General features: G+C 36.8%; 1 long non-coding RNA gene across 1 annotated transcript; it reads left to right on the top strand.

Moving 5' to 3' along the window:
• The first annotated feature begins 680 nt into the window (after positions 1-680).
• On the top strand, positions 681-18,643 carry LOC147822341 (uncharacterized). The gene is made up of 3 exons (XR_015445812.1): positions 681-822; positions 10,072-10,119; positions 18,595-18,643. It is a non-coding gene; the product is annotated as an uncharacterized LOC147822341 (long non-coding RNA).
• Positions 18,644-22,216: the final 3,573 nt, after the last annotated feature.

Raw genomic sequence — 22,216 nt, 5'->3', positions numbered from 1 at the left:
TGCTATGTAGTTTCGACTGTCTTTGAACACACTGTGTAGCTCAGGCTGACTGTGAACTCACTGCAGTCTTTCTGACTCAGCCTCCTGAGTGCAGGGATTAATAGATGTCAACTGTTCTTGAAGATGGGAATGTGCCCTTATGTAGAGAGGAAGAAAAAGCAAGAATTAAACATTATTAAGTGTCCCTGATGTACCTGGAAAACCTCTAAGAGTTTTTCATACATTGTTTCTTCTAATGCTCCTCAAAAGGCTCACAACATAGAGATGATTACTCACAATTTGTAGATTAGAAACCTGAGGCCTAGAGAATTTTTTATCTGGACCAAACTTACAGTTTGGCAAAACGTGTAGCTAATTCTTAGAACCCTTGGCTCTGAAGTCCATATTCATATGTACTATGTATTATCTTTATTTTGTTACATGTGTGTATTTATGTATACATAATTGCTTCTTAAGTTTAAATAGTTAATTTATTACTTCTCAACTATAATTATAGCATAAAATATGTTGATAAGTGTTATGGCTTGTGTTTAGATATCCCCCAAAGCCTCATGTAGATGAGGTGGGACTTTATTTTTCTAAGGTGGCTGAATCTGGAATGTGTAATGCTGAGATTAAGGGCATGTGATTACTAAACCACTACACATAAGTGATTGGTTTGGCACTGCCCTAATCTCAGTAGTCTGGATGGAATAAAAGGGGTAGAAAGATGCTGTTGAGGTCCTTTGTTGCCTTTGATAGCTTGTGTGTTCTCCTCTGCAATACCTGTTTGCCATCCCTGCCTTGGAGCCAGATGATTATGGACTGAAACCTCTACAAACTGTGAGCTAAATAAACCTTTCAACTTTTAACTTTGGGTGTCAGGTATTTTGTCTCAGCAATCAGAGAAAAGTAACTAAGACAATAAGTTATCAATAATTTAAGAATGCTATTATATAATTAGTAGTAATGTTCTTAATGATGTAATATTTTTGTTCAACAGAAAACTGTAAGTTAAAAGAATTCAACTAAGTTATTGAGAACAGTTATTTTGAGGAGATAGGTTAACAAGTGATTTTTTAGTCTCTCCTTTGTATTCCCTATTTTTATGATGATTGTATATCATTTAAAAATTTAAGCTGGTATTATTTTAATAATAAAGCTATGAGATATCAATACAGAGAGCTACCTGAAATGACTGTATGCAAATTTCACTTGTAACATTTTTTTTGGATGCCACTAATAAACCAAGAAAGCATGTCTTGCAGAAGTGGGGTCCATTCCTTTAGGAATGTGTTACTTATTGAATTTAAATGGGTCATCTTTCTGATTTCTAAAGCTTATTTCAAAGACTTTTGTGTTCAATTCAAAACACATTTGGAACACCCTTTGCAGAAAGTAGCAAGTGGTAAGTGTATGTTTGGGCCCAACTCTTAATTCAATTGTTATTTCATACCTAACATAATAATCATAAACTTAAAATAGATTAGCAAAGTGTACATGTGTTTTATCCCAAAGAGAAGTTACAGAGTGCTTGATAGCAAGAGCTCAAGGGTCGGATAATTTAGGTCAAATTTCAGATCCAACATTGTTAAGTGTTAATTTATGGTAAATTTAAAAATATTTCTATGGGTTGGTTCAGTCTTCTATAACATGGGAATAATAATAGTATTTATAAGCATAGATTTATTAGGAGAATTAAGGGAGTTAATACACATAAAACACTTATAATAGTGTCATTACTTAATGAACATTCAAAAAATCCCTTCATTTAACCAAGGGGACCTGTATCATTGTAAAGAAGGAAATTACTCACAAATTTCTATGAAGAAATTTCTATGTTATATAAAAACTAAATAAGCAAAGAAAGGATTTCTCCTCAAAATACAAGTATTTTGTAGTATTTTAGTAGTGAAGTATCTAAAAGCAAATTGTACATTGTATTTGACTTGCCTGATACAGTATCTGTCTTTCCCTTGTAGGCAGGAGATGAAGTCTCTCCTGAGCCCAAAAAGGTTGTTTTAAAGTTAATTTTGCTTTTTACATGTCATATAATCTATAATGGCTATGAAATTAGTCTCACATCCTTCCTTTATTTTATTACAAAGAATGTTGTAAAGGTATGGGAAGACAGTTGGCAGCTAGAAGGCCTTTAAATGCCAATTATAATAGCTAACAAAATTGAGTAAGATGAGGTAGCATTGCTCAAAGCACTCTTCATAAATTAATTTAATCTTTTGAATAGATTAAATAAATATTATGTATTTTGTGTGTGTATTATGTGTATATTATGTGATATATATATATATATACATACACATATGATATACATTATTATCTGTATTTTACAGATGAGGAAACTGGTTTTCAGAAATTATTCACACTAGTTAATAGATGAAACTGGGATTAAAATCCAGGAAGTTAAAGATGAGTTATGCAGATTTCCTATCAGATTCATCTGATCCATCAGTGATGACAAATAATAGTAAAAGTGAGCATAGATACTGACATTAGGCAAAGAGGGATGATGCTCCTCAAAATATCAGCCAAGTGGTCAGCTCAGGTGCTAACTCTGCTCAGAATAGATGCCAGCTGCAAACAGTGGGCATGATTGTGCTAATGTGAATTTTGAATACCAGCTCTGGTATTTTAGAGAGAAAAAGAATTAATTTTCAGAATATGTCACTTAATCCCTCAAAAAGAAAAACATTGTTGGAAATAAAGGTCTCAGTAAAGACCATATCAAGTCCAATATATAAGGCCAGTCAATTCATTTTCCCAAAACTTACCTTGCTCAAATTTCAGATTGATCATCAGCAAAATGGCATGTTTTAAAGAGGTTAGAGTTTTTTGAATGCATTCATCTCTAGAAAGTTCTGTTTTCCTTGCTGGTACCATGATCCAGTGGTGGGTTGGCTTGAGCAGGTGAAAGTAGTCTTGAAGTGATCCTGCCTTTTTCTAAATCCATCGCCTTACCGGTGCAGCATGGATGAAGTAGAGCTTTATTCAAATCAATTTCACTGGTTTTATGTCTGTTTGGTACTAAATAGGCAATAGGATGATGGGTTTGATATTCCAATAAAGCTAAAAATAATGTCTGCCCACCATCAAATGTTGAATAAATTGGTGGACTCCAGTTTTACGAACTGTGATATATTTAGTGCTCTAATGCTTACTGCCCTGCTTTCATACATGTTCATTTTTCCATTAAGGTTTGTTTTTTCCTGTTTGTTCTGTCATTGAGGAACCAGTTGCTTTGGCAGTTATCACCTATGTCTTCTCTTAAGACATAGGAGGAAAAAGGAAATCTTGGTCCCAGTCCTGGTCCTGGTCTTGCTGGTGACAAACCTTGGGCAGGACAATTGCTGAGTGAAACAGCCCCTAAACCTGGGAACCTGGGAGGATTTTTGACTTAAAGCATATAAAGCCAGCACTTCCTTACTGAAATAACAACAAAGGCATTAAAATATTTGAAATTCCTATATTCTCTTGGCTTCAGCAAGTTGTTGAAAGTGCCATGGTCTTAAAATCACTTATACTTAAATTTGAGTAACACGTTTTTCGTTAGCACCATTTAAAAAAGTCAGTTACCTGAAGCAGAGGGCATTTTTATTTCCTTGAGAGGTCACTGTATTAAACAAGTGGTCCAGTGTACCTGTCATTAAGAGCACCATTATGGGTCAGGGATTTAGGTCAGTGGCACTGCACGCAGCTGCCTTGTAAGTGCAAGGTCCTGAGTTCGATCCCTGGTACTGAAAAAAAAAATAGCACCATTGTGAGTCCCTTTTCTAGGGATTCTCTGTTTTCTTCCCAGATGCGTGTGTGAGACCCAGTTTGGCATGTCCCCAAACCCTAATCCTGTCATCATAGGGAAACTGTACTTAAGGCCTGAGAAGTCTGTTAGTTTTATAGCTAACAAGGTATACTTTTTTGCTTTGTCAAAGGATTTACTCATCCAGATTTAGAACCCCTTGTAGTTTTCTTAATGAAATGATGGGCCTCCAGCTTTCACACTTCTTTTTAGTCCTCTGGCTAGTTTTTCTTCAACTTGGCATTTAAAATGGACACTTCTTAGACATTTTGATTTCTTTGTTTGTTTGTTTTTGGTACCGGGAATTGAACTTGGGAACTTGCACTTGCAGGGCAGGTGCTGGAACCACTGAGCTAAATCCCCGGCCCGACATTTTGATTTCTAACATTTTTGTCTTCCAAGCCTGAAAACACAAAACATACATACACACACACACACACACACACACACACACACACACACACACGCACGCACGCACACACACACACAGACACTTCCAAAACCAAACCAAACCAAACCAAAACAACCTACTTTAACTGGAATCCAGCCATAGAAGGAAATTATATTTCTTTTACTATTAATATGTTGTAGTTCTGATAGTGTTAAATTTCAACTTTTGAATGTTGTTTTAAGTTGTTCTGGGTTTATCTGGGCTTCTGCATGGTGGAAGGTGTAACGAGAGCAACAGAAAACGAGGAGGTCTGAGTAACTCACCTCGGCCATGGCACACAGATGAAATGTGAGAAATAAACGCATTAGAAGCACAATACAATGTCGTCAGGTTCTTGGCACCTGGTTTTTCAATTAATATTATTTTTTGAGTTTTGAAATAAATCACACACATTTTTGCTCTAGGAGCACTTAGAGCAAGAACAGCATCACCCATCTCTAAAAATATTTCCCAGTGGATAAACTGTTAAGCAAACATGTTTGCCTTCACACTTTGAATAGAAATATTTACTATTCAGACTTTGTACTTGAATCTTTGTTTCTGTTAAATCAAGTAACTATATTCTAAATTGGATTACTGTGGAAAGATGACCAAAATCAAGGCACTGGGTTACCATCTTTACAGACAAAACAAGTGAGCAAGAATTCCAGAGCTTTTCGATAACCTCTAAGGACCCAACCCATACTGTCTGAATTTGTTTGTTTTTATTTGAAAGCATAATACTTCAGAAGAACATGTTAAAAATTAGTTCCTAAAACCCCAAAAGGCAAAGGCTATTTGATAATATACTAAAGCTTTAAGGAGAGACTCTTGCACTCATTAAAAAATGAGCTCAGAAGATCTTGGTTCCGCAGATGTGTGTCTGGATTGTTGGGCATAATTAATGTCAGTTTAGTTTTTACCCAGACAACCTTATCACATTTTATGTATATTTTGTACAATTCACGTTCTGAAAATATTTATTTACAATATACTAGATATTTGGGAATCTTTGAAATGAAGTAAGTTAATGGCTCAGCTCCTTCAGTCTTTACCGGGTATCCACCGACCTCCTGTTTCATGAGCTCAAAGTCCCTCCTACATAGAGACCTTCAGTTTCTTTCATAAGTATCCTAAAAAGAATATTAAAATAATAAGAATGTTATTAAAAAGGAATAACTTACCTTTTCTGGACAGGGTTAGGAATAAAGAAAACCTTGCGAAGAGTTTTTATTCATCATTTGCAACTTTAGAGAGTAAAGTTTTTAAGAATGGATTCCTTAACAAATATACTTCTTTTGGATTTATTTTTGTTCTTACTATTCATATCATCACGGAAACTTGCTGCTCAACTGTTCAGTGACTAACTCAGTGTAACCCAAGATAAATGACCTTCACTGCTCTTCACTGTGCTGTTTGTGAGATGAATTCCACAAATAATAAAACCAATGTTGTTTGAATGACAAAACAGGAATATCAACTAGTCTGGTTTATGACACATAACACTGTGAAGTGCTGTTTCTAAGTAACAGGGTCTGTCTGCAGAGTCTTGATCCAAAGGAGTGCGATGGAGTGAGAGTGGGGATTCAGCACTCACGGGCTGGTCAGAAAATTGGAAGTAAATGACTACTTAGCCATCATTCACTTTTTCTGTTGTTTGGGGGAGGAATTTTGTTTCAGTTCCACAGAGTTTTAGAAAACGCATGATGCATTTCTGTATCAGCATGAAGAATCTGTTGACACAGTTTTTATCATTAAAACTTCATATTATAGAGCCAGGCGTGGTGGGACATGCCTATAATCCCAGCAGTTGGGAGGATGAGGCAGGAGGATTTCTGGGAGTTTGAGGCCAGCTCGGGCTACACAGTGAGTTCAAGATCAGCCTGAACTACATAGTGAGACTCTGTCTCAAAACAAAACAAAACAAGATAAAAAATATGAATTTACCTCCTACTTCCTTGTCATCCAGCAACATTGAAAATATTAGAGTGTTGTTTCTTTCTTCTTTTTCTTCATCTTTTTGAAATGATACCTGAAACTCAATAAGACTTTATAATTAAAGAATAATTTACTGATAGTGAAACACTTTTAATTTCACTAAATAGATTTGAAAATAGAAATTTACTAGAACTGATAATTTCAGGGATCTTGATGCCAAGAATGGGTGACATCAGCCAGGTTTTTACGTGAATATCTTCAATGACTGTTAAAGCTTTTGGGGGTTGGCCAAACCCAAAACATGTTCCCCATGCTGTTGTATTTTACATTCTGGGTGCTTTGGTTGGTGTGACTGCATGCTCTATAAAAGAGGTGGAGAAAGCAATGGAAAACCCAACAAGGGAAAATTAAGCATTCACCCACTGTTCTCTGTATGGTAACAATCTTTGGAATATCTGGAAATCATAGAAACATCAAGACAAAATTAGAGTGAGGAAACCCAGGCAAGCTTGGGGTCCTAAAGGTGGATGTTTGTTAAGCTCTGACATTTGTTTTCTCCTTTATAATCAGATGGGTCATGAAAAATGCCAGAAATAAAGTGTTGAACGAACAAATGAATGGCTAAGCCAGGACACAGGTGTGTCTAATTAGTAAAGAAGCTATTTATTGAATTAAATTCCTAGAACTAAGTGAAGACCTGGCATCTTCCCTCAAGTTATTATCTAATTCTGAGAAGTTCATCTTCTTTTTGGGGTCTGCTGTCATGGCTCAATTAGATTTTTTTCCCTCACTTTGCACAATCCAAAGTAATTGATTTACACTAGCAGTGACAAGGCTAATAAATGACCATTTCTCTAAAACCATGCAGAAATGAATTATCTATTAAGAAAGACTTCACAACACTTATCAGCTTGAAGTAATGGGCACACATTAGCCTGAACCTGCAACTTACCTGGGTATGGAACTGAACTCTCAATTTGAAGTTTGGAAGGAGAGTTAAGAACTATAAAATGCAGTTTTTCCCAATAATGTTTTATCTGCACTTGAATTATTTTCCTAATATAAAAGAGCAGTCTTCCATTGCTGCTATGCATTTTGCTTTACTTGATGACAAACTAGAGAGTCAAAGAAAATGTTCATTAATGAGGAGAGAGTTTGTGCCATTAAGGGGTTTATCATTGTTACCTATTTCAGGATCATTGGAAGTGCAATGCATGTTTTCAAATGGATGTCCTGTCCTCATAACTTCTTTCTCTTCTTGGTTCTTTTAATTACTGCTAGAATCTGAAAATAAATGTAATCTATCACTAATTTTGTTATTTGAATCTGTAAGTTGTGCGATTAAAGTGAGACACCAGCTATGATAGAGCTCCAAAGAGGCATTTTGGAATTTTTCTGGGAAGACTCAGGATGGGGTTATGCCAGCTGTGACTATAGTGGAAAATTCTGAACAGTTAGGATGAGATAATAATGCACACTGGACTTGAATTGAGTATATTTATAGAAAGCAAATCTCCCCCTCCTGCTTCTGGTTTTCTGAAAAGGTGTCCTGCTAGACAGTAATATGCAAGTCCAACTACATCATGGGAATAAATAACAAATGGTTTAAGTCACATTTTATTTCTTTGTATGGTCAAGTTCAGAGGAGTGAAGTTTGGATCGACTCTTCATACTGAATTTCTCAATGCTGTAAAATCTTAAGATATTATTGAAATTTTATTTGCACAGTTTCCATAGAAGAAAGTAAATAATGCACTTTGTACAAAACATAAACCATCTGAAAGCCATGAGAGGTTTAAGTAAAATTCAATTACTATTATAAAAAGATAAGAGGTAGGGTGGGAAGCTGTTAAGTCCAAAGATCATGGAACTTAGCTCCAAAGACTTATAAATAGCTAAAAGAAAGTAAGTATTTTAAGGAAGGAATAAAGAAAGGAAGTAAAGTAAGAAGGGAGAAAGGAGGAAATCAAAATATAAAATGGTTCATCAGAATGATTTGGGCTACAGTATTGTGTACACTGACTGCTACTTAGGTGTTTGTCATAGGAACATGGCCATGACAGCATATGAGGTTTTTGACCCTAAAGACATTTTGATAAATTATCTTCCAAGCAGCTGATAAGGTAACTTTATCACTGTGGCCTCAGAACAAAAAGCCAGAGCAAGGACTAAAAAGACAAGGGAAAAACTCTGAGATAAGGGGTCGGGTCCAGTTGTGGATGCAGACTGAGGTTAATAGAATGCCCTGGAGATCCGTACTAGAAAAGATCTTTGTTGTTGAATGTATTTATTAACCATTTATAAAATGAGGTGAATAAAGGAATGATATTATTCAATGACCCTAAATTTCCAGCCCACTAAGGACCATCAGGGATTCTAGCAAGACTTAACAAAACTAGGTAATTGGACAATATGATGAAGACGAAATTTGAAACAGGCAAGTGTGAGGTGATGCACATCTGAAAGAACAATTTAAGCTAATCATACACAGTGATGGGTATTGAATTAGCCATAACCTTCCAAGAAAAAGATCATGAGCTTTGCTCAGTGTGCAACAGGGCTAAAAATAAGTCACTGGAAGAGGAGTGAGAATAATGTGGAAAATATTAAGGTGCCATTATATAAATTGACAGCATATCCTTGTCTAAAGTATTATGTTGAGTTTTTGTCATCTCATCATAAAAATGAAATGGAAGAAACAGAAAAATGCACTGAAGACCAGCTAAACTAATTGGAAATATACATACAATAAGCTTCATTGTTAAGGGAATAGTTTATGTCCCATTTAAAGATCTCTTGTTGCAAAAATCCTGTAGTGATGTAAAAGACAGACATTTATGATCCTCAATAGCATCTGAGTTATGCCCATTAAGGGGAAAATAAGCACTCACATTTAGTACTGCAGTCTCTAGACTTGGGTAATCAAGACATTTTTATTCTCAAATAGTGTCCTGAGTCCTGTTGAAAGTAGTAGAAGTTGGTGGCATCTTAAAAAATATTTAAAAAGGAATAACTAAGAGAACCCTTTTTATCTGGGCCAAATTTATACATATTTTTGCACCACTTAAAAAGGATAACTGGTATTCATGATGATAATTCCAGGTCACTTCATGATTCTTAAAATGCTTTCAGAATGAGAAAAAAATAAATTAAAAATAATTTACAAATTTTATTCAATGTAACTGAATAAATAAATAGGACCTATATATATATATATATATATATATATATATAATAAATATAATAAATAGAGCCTGATTTTCTAAAAGTTGGACATTAGTTTCTGGTTGACATACTAATTTACTAACTGTGGTATTTGCTTAATAAATCTCCATTTAGTCCAAGATCTCCATCCAAATTAACAAAGGATAAAAATGGGATAAAGCTGAAACAACACCAGAAGACTGAGAAAGGGGAAAGCTCAGACACTGAAGCTCTTCTCTCTCATTGCTTGGGAACTATGGTGGGCTGGGGAATAGGGTCCTTTCTCCATTATTTATCTTTGTGTCTTCATAGAATTTTCTTTGAAGTAACAATATCCAAGTTAACTTAGATATTGGTCATCTGGAATATTGAGAGCCTGGTGTTGGGGTACATGCTATAGTCTCAGCTGGAAGGCTAAGGCAGGAGGACTGTTTGATTCCTGGAGGTCATGGTCACCCGAGACAATACAACGAGGTATTCCTCCTCATTTCAAAAAAACCAAAAATCAAAAATTTGAAATGAAAGTAACAAAAAAAATCCAAGCTACATCTAGTTAGTACAGTCCATTCCTGACTTACAATAGTTTGGCTTATATTTTTCCAATGTTACAATGATGTGAAGACAATATCCATTCAGCAGAAACCTTATTCAAATTTTGAAATTTGATCATTTCCTGAGCTAACAATATGTGGTACAATACTCTCTCCAGATGCTGGACAGCAGCAGTGAAGCTCCCAGGAGCTACAAGAACACAAGGGTAAGCAATCCATTCTCTCCAGTGTGCAGTATTCTTAAGATATGGTGTTTAGACGGATAGGTGCATTAAATGCATTTTCAAATTAACAGTATTTTCAATGTATGATAGGTTTACTGGGACATAGGTTCAGGAGCATCTGTACTTGGTAGTAAGAGTAATAATTAAGTTGGGGTATATTTCTCCAATAATTGATGCTAGAAGCATAAACTATTGAGAAATTAGTTTCCCAATTACCTACAATAACTCATCTCATATTTTCTTTTCTTGGGAAGTCTGTTTATATACACAGGTGGCACCTTGGGAATAGCTCATCTGGAATAACATAGACCTTTTATTGCTTCGAGGGAAGAGCTCTACCAGGATATAAACCCTGACAGTCTCTTCCTTAAACTACATGAAATGTATTTCAGCATTTGCTTTTGTCTCCAAATTATCATCTTTGTTGTTCTTATGGAAATAAATGAAGACCAACCAAAGAAGAACAAGCAAAGTCTATTTACTCAGAAGTTTCTATAGTCAGGGAGTTAATCACTGTTTCTTGTCTTGACAGACATTCAAAGGCAGGGAAGTAGAAAGGTTCATAGTGAAAAATAGAAAGACTTCAGGTATGCCTTGATTGGGAGCTGTTGGCATGGGAAAGCTGTAGGTGAACTTACTAGAAGCAGGGGATCCCGTGTGATTGGTTAGGAGGAGTTTTTAGTTTCGGTTGGTTCTAAGTTGGAAGAAGGGATACACACCAGAGGAATTAATGTCATTTGGGACCAACTGCTCTGGAGGTTGTTGTTTAGCCTCCTGAGTTGCTAGCAGAGACAGTGTTCTCATTTCTTGCAAGACTGACTTACAGGAGGCTCGCTATTGCTGATGGGTGGTTTCCTGAGCAGGTGGCTAAAGGTGTGGGTCAGAGCTCTGTTTTTATGAATTGTCCAATTTGTCCATTTGTATCTCACTTTATAAAATGACAAATCTAAGAAGTTTATATTTTGAGAGGGTTGAACTCCTGTAACTATCTACTTCTACTTCTACTATCGACTTCTACTTCTGGAGGTCATTTTTAGTTTACTAATGGCTGAAATCAATCAACACCAAGAGAAGGAAATTTGGGAAGACTCAAATTATAGCTTGCCTCTTCTATGGGCAAGAGGTGGCTTTAGTAGATAATTGTCATTCAAATAAAGTAAATTATGTGTTATAGAACACATAATTAAAAGTATGACAGCGTTCAAAAAGACCCCAGATATTTTAAACTGTTTGTGTAGTTTTATGATATTAATTAAAGAGCATAATGTTTGAGTCAAATCAGCTCTTTTGAAAGTTTTAGTGACTATTTCAGGCTGCCACAACACCATTGTGGAAAACATTTCAGGGATCTGATTGGAATCCTAACAGGCCAGGGGAGTTTACAGATTCTCAAGTATCCTAGCTTCTTCCTAGGGAAACAATGTGAACTCTGGAGATCTGCTTTAGTAATGAAGAAACTTTGATTGATAGATTGTATAATACTCAGTGTCCTCATTTGAACGATACCAAGAAAGCAGAAAAAGCTAATTTTTGTCTAGGCGTTAGTACTGACATTTAGCCATGTATAATATACTAACACAATTAACTAAAATATACTGTTCATGAAATGTGCTATAACCAAATGCACTATATTTTTCATATGATTTGCAATTTCCATGGAGAGCTCATTTGGATTACGTTTATAATATTCATTTAGCAAACTCCATTAGCAATGTTTACAAGTGCTTATGGATCCAGTAAATGAGTTTGCGGATGTGCTGTGAACGAAGCTAAATGCATCCATTTGTGTATGGGATCTAATGCATAAACTCATTTCAATCAGGCAAGGTGTATAGCACATTAAACTCTAGCCTGGGAGTCTGGATTTTTATGCGATTCTTATGTAGTTTCCTCATATGACTGAATTGATTAACCTTTTAGTTTCTTGATTCTCCCTGAAGGAGAAATCTCATTAAAAAACTGGATTAACATGAGTGCTGAACATAAGAATCCTTAGGGACAAATAAACAAACAAATATGTACAATCAAAGGATGTTGATTCTGTTTTTTCCTGGTTGTCAATTAGATCTTTTAGTGAAAAAATGTTTTAGTACAATTGGTTTCCTAGAACACTAATTATATTAATGAAAATGCAATTTTTTGAATAATCTTGGTAAGCTGAATATATTTCTGATCATGGGAAAGGGACTAACCTAAAAGCTGAAAGTGTTACAAATGGTACATTTTATGGCTTGTATTTTTGACCACAATAAAAAAAATCAACATTAAAACAAAAATTTGTATTTATATTTGGGTGGATAAATCTTCTGAGGAGAAATGCTCAGAAGCCTGTTGAAAAAGAGAACAAAGGTTCTTTTTTTAAAGTACATTGATGACATATGCAAACTGTAGATTGACCAGTTCATGAGATGCAGATTTCTAGGTATTGTTACCCTAGTTCACAATAGGGAGAGGACAAGGAACCTGGGGAGGGAGTAGATCAGCAATACCCAGTCCTATATAGACCTCTAAGGATAGTGAAGAAAGCCTACAATAGTAATAGCTAGCATTTGCCTTGGACTATAAGCACTTTCATTAGTTCTAATTTGAATGGACATGGCTGGAATTTGACTCAGGCTCTCTGTAACCACTGTTTGGCAGATAATGGGTCTTTTCCTTAAAGCTTATGTGGAGGTACAAAATTGGCTAAAATGGAGGCATGTGTCCATTCCTCTTTTCCCAGGTTAATTAGTTGTTCTTTTAGAGTATTATTTCTAGTTTTGGCTTATTGAAAATATAAATTTAATTCTAGCTTAAATGCAGGATCTAGAAATTAAAGTCATCCTTGACTTGATAAGAAGCTTATCAAACAGTGCCATCCAACGAGGATATTTTGTTGTCCTCTTTCAAAAACTGAGTTGGGAATTTCAGTTATTATTTAAAATTTTTTCACAAATATAGTTTTTTTTTCAAAGAACACAGATGCTTTTAACTCCCTAGCAGTCACCATCTGTACCTCAATTTACATTTCCCAAAACACTGCTGACATCTGTTTAAATGCCAATCTCTCCCAAACTTAGTAGGATTTGAGCTCAAAAGCAATATCCTATGACTGATTTGAAATTTCAAAATTATACAGATTTTCATCAAAATGCTAAATAGCTACAAATACATAGGGCTTATCTGCCCCTTTAAGAAGGTTTCAACAAGATGTAGGAAAATATTGAAAGTGAACTGTCATTTCCAAAGGTTATGTTGGTCCCATTTATTAGGTTAGAGTTTTCATCTATGAGAAAAAGAAGAAAAAGGCTCTGAGTTGTCATGGAGAGAATTCAGGGAATTAGGAATTCTCTCAAACAATTATTGTCCAGATTCTTTCCCTTAGACTAATTTCCTTCACTATATAGATGTCTGACATTCTTCAGTAAATCACTACATCAGGGGAAGCATTAAAATACATTTGGGGGGATGGATACAGAGTGGTTATGGGGTTGAGGGTTGGCTGAACAATGGGAATGAAAGATAATCATTAGCTATGGGATACTGATTTTTTAAATAGACATAGAAATTATAACCCTAAATCAGTATTTTTCCTTCACAATAGGCATCAAAGTAACTATAAACTTAATCCATTGGTGTTATAATTTTTCAGAGTATTCTTGGAGTTATTTTAAAGTCAGGGCATATTCTTTTGAAAATCATCAGTGACATAAAATCTTTATCATTTGAAGGTAAATTTGATTTGTGGAAAAATCCAAAAATCATGTGGAAGGTTGTACTGCTTTGATATAAGAGGGCTTACAGGCACAATTTTTTTCTGGGTTGTTTGCAAGGTGATTCTAAGATTGCAGTTTCAAAAGATGAGGTCTAAAAAAATTTTAACGGTAGCACAGGAGAGCAGGCATGTAATCTCTCAAGAAGAATTCTTCCTGGGAGTATGTATGTGTTTTGGGGACAGAACTTCTGGGCTTTAGATCTGGCGTCATATATTTCAAGACGTATGACTTGGGGTATTTAAGCATGTTAAGCTTCTGTTACATTCCTTTTATATGAAATGGTGATAAGAATAGTATCTATCTTTGGCATTGTGAAGATGAAAGGGGATCATGAATGTAAAGTGATGTGCCCAACATTTGGCATATAGTCAGCACTCAATAAACAAATGCTAATCCATAGCCTCTTCTTACTCTCAAGGTAATACATGAATTCTACTCTCATATGATGCAGTGTGTCTTAGACCTTTTTGTTGTTAAAACAAACTACCTGAATCTGGATGTTTATAAAAAATATAAGTTTATTTCTCACAGTTCTGGAGGCTGGAAGTCTAAGATGAAGGCACTGGTATCCTGTAAGGGCTGCTGATGCTACTGAAAGATGGCACCTTGTCGCTGCATCTTCTGGAGGGGAGAAACTAGGTATCCTCCAATGGCAGGATGTGGAAAGGCAAGCTAACAAACTAGTGGAATGCTGCCTAAAGTCTCTTTATAAGGACCTTAATCTCATTAATGAGGAAGGGGCCTTTGTGGTCTAATCTCCTTTTCAAAGGCCCATCTCTTAATACTGTCATATTGACAACCTTTGAATTTTGGAGGAGACACATTCAAGCAAATGTGGTGTGTTAAAAGGAGGATCCTGGAGCCATGTTCTACCATTTATGTGGTTATAATAGTTCTAGGCAAGTCTTTTAGCTTTCAGAGTCCTGAATTCCTTCTCTGTAAAGTGGGTGTTATAACACTTCTCTTACCAGATTACCATGGGTAGAAGAAATAATGTACATAAATAATTTACAGAAGTAATTAAGATTGTTTTGGGCAGAAATCTTAGAATAATGGCATTGTAATGAGGTACAAGTTTTTCTGCAAAGAAAATTTTAATATGGTACTAATATGGGAATTTTAAAGTAGATAATTTCAAATTGCCACTTGGGAATGTTTTAAATATCATCATATCTAGATTTATTGGTATCTACATGGCAAATCTAGAATACCATAGGTAAGCATGTCCTACTTATATCTTCAAATGAATTTTATACGATTCCTGGTGTTATCAACACCAGGCCTTGGTTAACTACAGAGACTCAAAGAACCCCATGTTTAGAAGTTTTGCCTTTTTATCTACAGACCAAGGAATAGGGAATAGTTTTTGTTCTATAGACCAAGACCTTAGAGAATAGCTTTTGTTATGAAATATTTAGATGCATCTTTTAACATGCAAGTAAAAATATTAATGTGGAGAGTGCTTGCTTTTCTCCTCATTTCCAGCATTAAATTTTCCCTAACAGGTCTTCAAGCAATTCTTATAACAAAAACAAATCAGACCTGGTATAGCAACATCTCTTTTTCAAGAGGATAGAATATTCATATTTTCTTTTCATTTTGTTTGGCAAAAATGTCTCAGTTAAAATGAGATGTCTGACTCATTTCTACAGCCAAATATTTCTGAAATTAAAGTTTAGTTACAAAAATAAAAAAATTAAAAAACCCAGTTCAATTCTAAAATAAGCTTATAACTTGCTGATTTCAAACCAAAATGTTTAGGAACAAAAGTGCAGTTAAACAAGTATTTTTCAAAAAAAAAAAAAGCCTGGAGCCCAATCTTTTTCCTCCAATTGAATTTTACAGAGATGACTAAAAAGAGTAACAAATAAAAGCAAGGCTCTCTGGTTAAAGGTAGAAAGGAGAGGCCTATCTGCTCCTCTCCTGACTCCTCCTTCCTACCCTCCTCCACCTCTCACGGTCCTGTGAAACCATCCCAGAAATGCTAGGGTTCCTAGAAATAGTTTTGGGTCCTCTGTTCCAGTTGTTTCTTTGGTATCATCTATTGTTCCTGCAGGGAAAAAAGAGAAAGAAAAGAAGGAAGAGCACCATTGTAGACATGCAGTGTTAATCCCATCAACTGGAACGGGCAGGAGACAGTTGTCTGTGCCCTGATAGCTCGGCTCTTTTCGCTGTACCCATATTTAGGAGCAGGGCTTCTGAGTACAGACACAACTGATTTCTAGTGGCAGTAAAATTTCTCCTGATTGATTAGCAGCTTTCCTTTAATGACTTTCAAATCAAGAGAACAGGTCCCATAGTCTTAATAAATAACTCTAAGCATATTTAATAACATTGGTCATGTTGGTATTTTCCTTTTGTCAAAGGATAATGTCAAAGCAGAGGTGGGGTGGGAACTTGAATCTCCTAAAAAAGATAGACTCTCTAGGGTGTATCTTTTAGAATTAGGGAAAGACTTCTTTTCTTTTTCCCTTTGTTAAATTTCTCTTGGTGAGGCAGTGGGCAGGGAAATGTCACCACAGGCTGGCCTCTGCCTTGTGTCCTATAAAATCTTGATGCGGTCCTTAGAGAGCTCTTCTCTGGTGACTTGTAATCGACATTTGAGTTTTAGAATGCAACTGCCAGAAATAATCCCATTCAAAGGCTAAATCTGAAATTGCTGCATAGTGTAAGGAGCTGAGGTCCCAAGGAAGATGGTGACTACTTGGGATGGGGCCCAAACTGGCCTGCATGCATGGGACCTGACTGTTGGAAGGAGACGTGGGCAGGGAACTGGGAAGGGAGCTGCAGAAGAACTGCTAAATGTAAATGTTGAGAATGGCTTCTGATTCTTAAGCTTTAGACTCTGCGTTGAGAGGAGCCAAATTGAAACCTTGAGGCTGTGAAAGGAATGTGAAAGTTGTCAAAATCAAAATGGAGTCACTTGTGTCAACCCTGACAAAAATAAACATACAAATCAGGGAAGTTATGAAGATAGGGTTCTTATACATGATCGCCTGATAATAACTATCACAGAAGACTCTGCAAGATACACAGCTTATGCAGAGGCCACCACAACCTTATAAAAAAAAAGACTTTTACAGGAACATCTGCTTGGCAACTGTCCAACCCCAACTAACATCACCTTGGCTATTAATGACTGTGCCTTATGATTACTGTATGGTTTCAAAATACCTGATGTAATCCTCCTCAGTTGTTTGTCCTTTAAAACCTTCCCTGTGCCTCAGCCTCCTTGAATACAGCTACAGTTACTATGGCACATGTATTCCCATTGCATGCTCTGCAAATAAATATTACTGCTCTCTGGGGGATCTATTTCTTTTTAGATTGACAAGGTTTGTATCACAGATCCCTATGAATACAATATAAGAAAGAAACTCACAATTCCAACTCCCACAGTTAAAAGGATGGTAACTATAGCTCTATGTTCCTTAGGCTGTGTGTCTTTGGTCAAATTACTTAACCTCTCTAGTTAAACATTGGTTTTTGAGGCTGTAAAGGAAATTGTTTTTCCGCTGTGAAGTTTCTCATGGTCTGTGTCAGAGGACCAGATTTTTGTTTCAGTCTGTCATAGGTTGATGCTTTTGTAAAATACAATAAAAATGAATTCCTTAAAATGCTTAAACCTTTTATTCTTAAATCAGCAGACATAAAATTACTCTGTCAAATTGCTTTTAAAGTTTCTAAACATTCACTTTCCATTTCTGCAGCATTGTATTGCAGACCAGTAACAGCTATGGCCTGCTACCAGTATATGGAATAGATTTTGAGTTATCATTGCTACAGACACAATGGTTTTCACCTGGTAGGGGTTTAATAAGACTAAATGAAATAGTAGAATTGTGCAAATAATAGAATTATGCCTATATTTGATAACCATTGCCATAATTTTCGTATTTTCTTTTGGTTTATCCAAGAAATCATTACCTTTTAAGTTTCGTAAAACACATAGGTAGTCATAAGATACATAGGGAGGACAAAGAAGGAATAATTAAAAACCCACCTTTTGTGGAAGATTGAAAAATGGTGGGTTAGAGGCACACCGCTGACAGTTCAAGTTTTGGGAGCCAATCTGCAGGCCGGGCGCAAGTCCTGGAACCACTACTTTAAAAATGTAGACTGATAGCACCCAAAACATTGTGGGGAAGAGAGTCGTACAGTATTTGCAGCACAATCTACCAGCATGGTGCTCCTGTGATTGGGAGGCCCCTAGATTTAACTCCCCTCACTGGAGCCACCGGGTAGTAAAGTAGTACAGCATTAGCACTCAGGCTTGGAGGCACATGGGCTCGGGTTTGAACGCCTACTTAGTGCCAGTCGGACCACAGGTGTGGCTATTTAAACTCTCCAAGCCCCCATTTTCTCCTGTGTAAAGTAGGAGCTAATAATAGTGCATGTTTTTCTCAGTGCTGCTGAAAGGATTAAATGAAATAATCCCCATGAGTGTTCAACAATTTTTAAATGAGTACCGATAGCTATAAAGCCAGAGTGAACAGCTCGGTTTCAGTGGAGCCAAGCTAGCACATGGCCAGATTTCTCTGGCTTGATGGATAGAAGTCGGTAGCAGTAGCAACGTAGCCCTTTTCTAATACAGTAGAGGAAAAGAACCCCAAATCTCAGCACATCACTTTTAAAAGGTTTCTGACCCTTAAATTATGACTTTCCCTGTAACTAACACTTTCTCTCCTTCCCTTCACCCCAGCTGTGAAAGAGATGGTTATAATATGGAAAAATGAATCAAAGTCCTGAATACATCATCTAAGGTGAGGAAAACGGCAGGGGTTCAACAGGAGTCTGGGGAAGCAGGGGCCCCCTTTTTCCTCCTATCTACAGAATGTGCACGGAATATCCGTGATTAAAATTCTTAACACGATTTCAAAGCATCACCTTCCTAGGTAGATGACACGTAAAGGCAGGCACGGAGATTGAGGAATGATCTGACTCAAGTGGCTCATTTGTAAGAGCTTGAGTAACACTCCATAATGAATTTGCTATTTACTGATATAGCAGTGCATTCATTTGGCATTAATGGGCAGGGCCAATGTACAGTCAGTTATTTTATTTAAATTCAAGCTTTGCTACTAGGCAACTAAACTGCTGCAGAAGGAAAGTGATATGCCAATTTCAAAGGTTTTTTATTGCTATTCCATCTAGTAGCTGAAGAATATAAAGAAAATATTGAAAAATATGATGCAACTATATGTGTTAACAGTGATAATGATGATGCCACTAATAATATGCTTTTTTAGAAGGTGTGATTAGTAAAGGGGGCTTTCCTAAAAAGGTATTGGTCCACAGGGTATAAATAAAAGCTGCAAGGTGGGCCACAGTGACTCGTAAATACTTCTCCTAACTTCTACAATTATAGGGGTAATCTCATTGGATATTAATTTTAAATTAAAGTTTAGTAGATCTCAATCCCCACCCTACCATCATCCTCAAACTCTTGGCCAGTTCTTCCTCAAGTTCTCAGGCCAGGTGTTGTCTCATATGTGCCTTGCAATGAGTCACCTTTGCTGGGTTAGTCCCTTCATCAGAGAACTGTGACATTGTCTCTGTCCTGGTGGCCCCTAGATGAATGCTAACTTGCCAGTACAATTTCCCTCCCTTGGGGGCTGTCCTGACTTACCGTGCAGGCTGTGGTCTAAAGCAGAGTTGGGATAATAGTTTTCTATCACACAGTCTTTCACAAACACAGATCTTCTTATTTCATTAACCTCTCCCTCTCCTATAGAGGCTCAAAATCAGTCCACTCGGTTGGGTTTTGTGTGTATGTGGCAAGAAATCAAGTGAGGCTAGGCAGGTGATGAATGCTTCCTTGCATATCTATCTCATCTGACTCCTCCTCTGGGACCCTCTGCAAAGGTGAATATTACTCATGCAAATAAACATTGTCAAAGTGCAGAGGATCACCCAGTTCCACTTACCTAATGTATCTAGATCTTGGCTGCAGTCCAGAAAAGAGTAGCACGAAAAATCAACTAAGACAGAGTAATAATTTATAACTTCATACAAATGAGTTTTAAAGACTTGGACCATGCTTGGACAGGTGAGGATCTAGAGAACATGGGTCATCTGAGGTACAAAAGGTTGGGATGGAATGGCAAGATGTCAATAATATGAAAACTAATGTTGACTGCTTCATAGTTGTACTCTAAATGGCCTTGCTCACTCTACTGGGAAAATTTAAGACAAGCCTGGAATGAGGTGGATAACAGTAATTAACATAGGCCAAATTCTGAAAGGAAAGGAGTTCAAGTATTTTAATGTGAGTCAACCACTGTGTGTTCTGCTTCAGTATTTGGCATTTCTAACAATGAGTCTGGATTGAGACCTCCTTTGAAGAACTGACATGAAACTATGTAGTCAGAGAAAAATTACCACTTATTTGCTGGTTATGAGCAGTGTCCTCTCAAAGAAAAGTATTTCATTTCTGCTTCTCATGCCTGGGGCTTAATATTTTTTGTCTTGTCTGAAGGATTTCTACACTCTGACTCTGAAGGAAATAGAATGGCCATTCTGTGAAATCTGATAGCCAGGCCACTTCTGCTTTAGCCTTGTTTTGGGAGAGGAAGGTAAGGGGGGTGGAGCAGAAAGGACTGGTTGTTCAACCTAGCATGTGCCTCGCTTAGTCCCTTGGCCTAACTCTGTCATTTAATGGTATGAACCCAGGAGGCTGTGTTGTGTGGGCAGTGAAGACTTAAGCACAGTCCGGGCAAAAGTTACTTGTCTTGTCATCTAAAGGTCATCTTAAAAATTAATTTTCTTCTCTTAGGGACCTCACAGATTTTTTTTTGGGTTTTTTTTGGTACCAGAGATTGAACTCGGGACCTTGAGCTTTCGAGGCAGGCAGTGGCACCATTGAACTAAATTCCCGGCCCATTCTGACTTTCTTTTTTAATTATCACATTTCATTCAAGTTTCTAGCATTGACATCACAGAGAAAATATAGGGCTAAACCGGTTTACCCAAAGTTAGTGAGCTGGGTGAGCAAATTCAGTCTGTGTGATCAGGTCCTCATTCATTAAGCTCTTGGTGAAAGGAAATATGCTATTGTAATGAAATATGGGGGCCCTAAGGAAATATGTAACGGGACATGGGAAGCATGTCAGCCACTTCCACAGGCACTTGTGTTAAATTCTCATCTACACTTGCCAAATAGAAGAGTGAAAATGAAATGAATGAGTTCAGCAGTTTGCCTCCATGGAGGAAATGTCTGTTGAGGTATTTGCACCTTATGAGCAGTTTTGAAAATGTTCATCTACTAGCTATAGCTACAGAATCTTACATCATCTTTCAAGTGATGTTGAAAGCAGCATATAAAAGAGGGAAATGACTTGGACTGTGATATTTTTAAGAGGAAAGTAGAACTGTAGATCTATTAGGGTACTGACCCTTGTAGAGAATGAATGGTGACCAGGGGCTTCCAACATGAGTGGAATTTAAAATATGTATAAAATATATATATACATATGTAAAAAATATATATATATGACAAATACACATAGAAGACTTTTTGCAAGTGATTGTGGCTCAACTGCCTATTTAAACCAAACATACATTTGATTGTTTTTAAATATTGATGCCTTTGCTGTTATTACAAAACAGTGAGTAGGAGTTCACACAATAAGGGCAACATGTGAATGTGTCAAACTAATGTCAAAACAACAGCCTTAAGCAGCATTGCAGTCTGACAGGTTTCCGAGAGGAGTGACTGCTGACTGGACTACTCTGAGGCTGAATTAGGTCTCTCCTCATAAGGACTCTGTTGCTTTCTAGGGTGACTGCAGCCTGGAGTTGTGTCAGACTGCACTGATTTCCATCTCTGTGTAGAGAGGGAGGGCATGAACTTTGCCAAGAGGAGGAATGAATATGTATAGTGTTTGTCTTTGGATCAGGCTGACTGTGACCTCTGCTGAGAGGGATTGTGTGACAGTATGCTTGACTTTTGTAGCATGAGGCCTGCCAAATAAAACATCTAGGTTGCACTTCTCATACAAGGACAATCAACCAGCCAATGTTGAGGTTCTTTTAGTGATGTGTTCTTTCACTGTGGGGCCAGTGAAAATACTGTTTCCCGTGCTTGGAATACTTTTGGTTCCCTCCTTACACTGGTCCTGTCTAACAGCTACCCTTGTCTTAAATATTATTTCCTTGTGGGGCCTTTACTGACCTCCCAAAGTACGTTAAGAGGATCCCTTAATATGTGCACCCATGACACCCTCCATTTTCCCTGTATGTTAGTCAGAATTCAGCAGAGAAACAGGATCAACAGGTGTGTGTGTGTGTGTGTGTGTGTGTGTGTGTGTGTGTGTGTGTACAGA

Source organism: Heterocephalus glaber, unplaced genomic scaffold, assembly GCF_053883595.1.
Source record: "Heterocephalus glaber isolate CG9 unplaced genomic scaffold, H.glaber_assembly_v1.0 deba00001662, whole genome shotgun sequence".
NCBI lineage: Eukaryota > Metazoa > Chordata > Mammalia > Rodentia > Bathyergidae > Heterocephalus > Heterocephalus glaber.
The sequence above is the reverse complement of the archived record's forward strand: the minus strand, read 5'-3'. Positions and strand labels throughout refer to the sequence as shown.